Raw genomic sequence first — 5,346 nt, forward strand, 5'->3', positions numbered from 1 at the left:
CTGATTTAAACCTAATGACTGACTTCTCTATAGAGACCAAAGCTTCTTACACCTAAATATTTCAATGTGCATTATCATAATTTGATTTTTCAGTACCCTCAATTCTCAAATTCAATAAAAAGTACGATCATTTCCCCCAATCTGTTATAAAATACTTAAAATCTATATTCCATATGCTCAGTAACATATTTAATAATTCCTAAATAATTAATTTTCATAAATTACTCATTTCACAAACATAGCAACTCACAAACAAAACAAAAACACAGAAACTGGTAACTTTACACATTTTAAATTTATTCCTAAAAATTTCAATTTGGTTCCTATTATCAAATAGTCTTTTTTCACTTTAGATGTAATTATGAAAGCAACTTAACCTAAATTTTTACTAATAATTTTTCTAATACACTCATTGTAATGACTTTCTTAAAGTTAATTAAAAATACATTAAGATGGGAAGTGATTCTAAATGGGTATGTTTATAACTGCCCCTTTGCTTAGTATTGCAACATTCTGAATTCTAAAATTTTGTGAGTGAATACTAGCAAGAATAAAATCAACCTGTTTGGTATTATTTATCCAGAATAAGTTGGGTAAAATAATTTTATTTGCTACAATTCTGTGGTGATATGATATATAACAACAAGCTTGGGGGAGGGGGGAGTATGGCTGCAGTAAGTGAAAGGAATTTCTAGTTATCTATCTAATAAAGAAATACCAAGTGGATTGAAAAATTGATATTCATAGTATTTAACCTAATGTTCACTTAAGAATTTTTGTAAGTCTTTATTAAACTCTTTAATTAAAAACACACATAGCATTAAGCCAGACTGGCAAAACACTGACAATTTCCAAAAAGAATACAAACTATTGTGATGATTTTAAATTACATAAATCTCTGGATAGGAGGAGTCAGATGCAACAGCCAAGCATCCTTCACATATTCCTAAATGTCACCTATCAAAAGAAAAAAGCTTCATATATCCTCGAATCAATTCTGGATATTTCAAACACCCAAATACTTCTTAATGTTGTAACAGAAAAATAGTCTTGTTTGAATCACTATACAGACCATCAAAAGTTTTCTAGATATTCTACCCAACATTTTTAAAGAATTATTTATTTTTGGTATTTACTATACTTTTTTTATATTGAATCTAAAAGTAATTATACTAATAGTATTTTCTGAAGTTTTTAAGTGCCCTTTTTTATACTTTAGCTGTTATGTACAGAAAGTTATGTATACTTGTTTCTGAAATAATGTTTTTCTTAAAATGAACTTTAATACATTAGAAAGCTATAATTGGAACAAACTTTATTATAACTACTATAGTTCTAGTAATAGCAAACACAAACCCTTATTAGCATGTGACTTGTGCCAGTCTGTTATCACTCACAGAATCTTACAACATAGGTGCTATTATTAGCCCATTTCATAGACTGGGAAACAGACTCCTGCAGTACTTATTATCCTACCCCATAACAATCAAAACATCACTATGTAGTTAGGGAGCAGATAATACAACTTCCTCTTTGCATAAGGCCAAGTCAAGGGTATTAAGATTTTAACAGATACTTATTTAATTTTGAAATGTTTGTAAATGTCTCACTTTTAAAAATGATATAAGTACCATTATAATAATTGCATGTATAAGAAAAGATGAAATTTTGTCCACTTCAGCTAACATTTCATTTGTTATGATGATCATGATACATTAAAGCCCTGTTTTAGAGGCTACCAAGCTAAGCTTACTATTTCATTGATACCCTACTAAAAAAGGAAATGGAAACTCTGCAATACACACTTACTTCATATGGCACATCCCACTCCAAATTATACTGGTTAAGTTTTGAAAAGTACTATGTTATCTCTAATATAGAATGAGATTCCTTGATTCAAAAACATTTAAAGTGTTATGTATTTTTTCCCTAAAACTTGTCTCCTATGTTTTTTACCTTAACTTTCACATTAATCAGCACACTCTAATTAAATGCATACTTGATACATACCTAAGTAATTCCTATCCATGGTTTCTATTCACCTCTGAATTTAAGACCACCAATAATTCACTAAACCTAATACCTTAAACCATACCGAAAAACATACTAACTTATAGGGTAAAGAGGTAGTGGACAATGTAGTTAGTGTCTTGAAAATTTTCATCCTTGCAAAGAGAAATCATACTACAACCTAACAATGGCACTATCAAAAGCATTTATAAAACGCTAAAATCTGCATGATTTCTCTGTATCTGCTTTTCTGTGTTTTGGATAATAAAACTCCAAAAGGAAAGAGTTGAACTATTAGGGACAATGTATTGCTATTTCTATTTCAAAAACAGATTTTCAGATTAGAAAAATTATAATTCACTTATTTCATGAATAACTGGGGCCCCAGAAATGACTTGCTAGAGATTACCTGAAGGTTAACTGTTGGCAGGGCTAAGATCACAACCCCACATCTCCTGACTCCCAATCATTTCACTTAAATTTCTAATAAAGTGGAATCATTTTAAGAAAAGTAAATACCACTACAAAACATTAAGTATTATATCATTTTAACAAACTGGCAAAACATGAACCCTATTTTGGAAAGAAAAAAAAAGCCATGTAATCAAGAAATGTGATCAGAGTCCCAAATCTAGTAAAAATTCTGTGTCAAGATCTCTTCATAAATACTCAACCATTACTAATTAAGGTGGCAACTAGAAAGGGAGGTTAACAAACCAACTAATTCCATCATGCAAACTAAGAAATAAACAAATAATTGTCCAAAAATTATTTGAGTTTTCCTATTCTATAGTTTGCCTCCTAAGCCTCGCTCCATTTAAAAAGTAGGAATTCTGATAAAAGTATTTTTAAAATGCCCTTTTGCTTTAAATCGACCTCCTGTTTTTAAAAATATAAAACTAAGACATATATCATAGAGCAAAAAATTTTTTTTAAAAAACCTTTAATTTCCTATCAAAAATATTTTAAATCTTAAGGTAGAGGGGAATAATCACAATGAAGTTTTATCAATCACACTTGAAATAAACATCAATTTTTTTAAAAAATCTGTAAACTTTTCAAACTGCTCGTAAATCTCCACTTTCCTCTTGGTACAATCACTGATTGTATCTGTAGGCTGATTGCAGATACTAATCTACACCTATTTTTAAGCTCATAAATACAAATATTACTTCCCATTCTAAATAACTGTAATTTGAGATTTTTCTAGAAATTTCAATCTGACATATGAATTCTTCCATTTAAAATATTACTCATTTATCAGGAATGTAACAACAAATATCCAGGTAGAGGCAGACACTACTGAAACCACCTATCAAAAATAGTTGTTATTTTGGTTTCACTCACCAAAAGTCTTCAAATCAATGTCAAATAAAAGCAATTTGAAGGACAACAAAGTTAAACATGTTTAAGTCATAAGAATAAATTAAGACAATAGAGAATACTATACAAAGTTTTGCATGTTCATCTAGACATAAAATTCAAGATCCTACTTACTATTAAACAAGAATATGCTCAGATACCTGCTGTTCCAAAATGTTTTTAGAGTTAACTAAATCTCAATTAAAAAGTCGAAGTTAAACAGCATACCTACACACCTAGATATAGTTTGATGAATATGAAAGCACCTTGAATGATGCCTTGTATCCAGTAGATACGGAGTGAGCAACATGCTGAATGAATAAAAAGAGAACTCTGAATTCTAATGAGAATTTTAACTGCCTCATGAAATGCCAACATGACTGTTCTAGTATAAAGATGAAAACACTCCAAGTAAGAACCACTTCCGTGCGAAACAGGCGGATGTCGATAATTAATACCGATGAATACTCTACTTATTGTGTCCTAAGTTTTGAGAAAGAGCCAGGAATATAAATGCATTAATATTTGAGAGACAAGAAACCCTCTCAAAAAATTAAATTAACTAAAAATCACCATTGGTGCCCTTTTTGTTACTGGAGAAAACAAAACAATATTCCTACAAGGATAAGACATTCCCCTTATTTGGCCAGATAGCATTAACCACTTCATTTTAAAAATATAAATATAACATTACCAACTGTCTCCAAGAAAACACAGCAATCTTTAAGAACTTGGGGTTGTTGGTTTTTATAAGATGCAAAGATGAGTTTTGTAAAATCTGCCCAATTCTTAAAAAAGAAAATTATAATATTTGTAATTTTTTGGAGTAACAAGGAAGGCACTTCAGATTTTGTCAAAGATTACAATTTAAAAATTTAAATACTGCAGTTAATGAATTTGAACTGGCTTCAAACTCTATTCATTTTAGCCAAGTATTGAATGAAACTAGCCTAAATCACTACTTGCAAACTGTTAAAGTTTCCATTAAATTTACTAAACCTTAGTGCCCTTGCTTATTTCAACAGATGTAGGCATTTATCAACAACCTCTATTAAATCATAAGAGATTTAGACTCGTTAAATGTTCTACATCCAAATGAAAGGGAAAGCCATCAAATCAAAATCATGTCATGCCTTCACCCTACTCAAGCCATTCAATGCTAAGCTAGCTTTGAAACGTCCAAATGTTTCAGAAGCCCTCGTTAAGTAACAGTCATTAACTACCATCACAACATCAGCTGCAAATATGTCTCAGAAAATCAATGCATGCATAAATTTTAAATGCCTGATTTGCCCCGAGTGAGTGCTTTAACTGCCCAACACACGCACATGTTCATACAAATAACCTAAATCAGTTTAGGAGAAAAGAACACGGAAAAGACACAGAACTCCCAGATACAGATACCTTACTTTCCACAGTCACAGTCCTAAAGTAATAGGTCCACATTTAGAAGTCAATTTCTACAAATTACTAAAATAGCCATCCTGAAAACCCACAAAATTAAGTAGTAGGCATCTTTTCAACGATGTAACAAAATCTATCCCAAGATATATCGGAAAACTTTTACTTCCCAAGCTCCATCTTCACTAAATACGTGGCCAAAAAAAAAATAAAAACGCTTCAGTGGCCTCTAGGAACAGTTCATCGGACAAGGGGCAGAACACCAGCATCAGCAAAATTAGAAAAAAAGCCTGCTCAACTTCTGGCTTTAGGGCATTAACAGGCTTTTTACACTTCTGCGAACGCTGTTTGGGTAAATGCAAGATGTGCTGAAGGCCAACTCTCACACATCTGAATCCCTCCAACAAAAAAACATAGCTCTGCATTTAAAGCAAGCAAAAAGAAACGAGAGAAGGAAAGAAAAAAAAAAATTAGATCACGCTCGCCACGGTTCCGCTGCTGCCGAAGAGCCTGCTGGTGAAATGCTAATGCCACTTCGGAGCTGTTAGTCACCAGCCATTGTGTGCGGCCGGA

At 31.6% G+C, this 5,346-nt stretch overlaps 1 protein-coding gene across 1 annotated transcript in view; it reads right to left on the bottom strand.

Moving 5' to 3' along the window:
* Positions 1-5,346, bottom strand: part of PHIP (pleckstrin homology domain interacting protein) — a 176,059-nt gene that overhangs the window by 151,822 nt on the left and 18,891 nt on the right. The gene's annotated exons all lie outside the window — the stretch shown is intronic.

This window comes from Myotis brandtii, unplaced genomic scaffold (assembly GCF_000412655.1).
Source record: "Myotis brandtii unplaced genomic scaffold, ASM41265v1 scaffold151, whole genome shotgun sequence".
Taxonomy (NCBI): domain Eukaryota; kingdom Metazoa; phylum Chordata; class Mammalia; order Chiroptera; family Vespertilionidae; genus Myotis; species Myotis brandtii.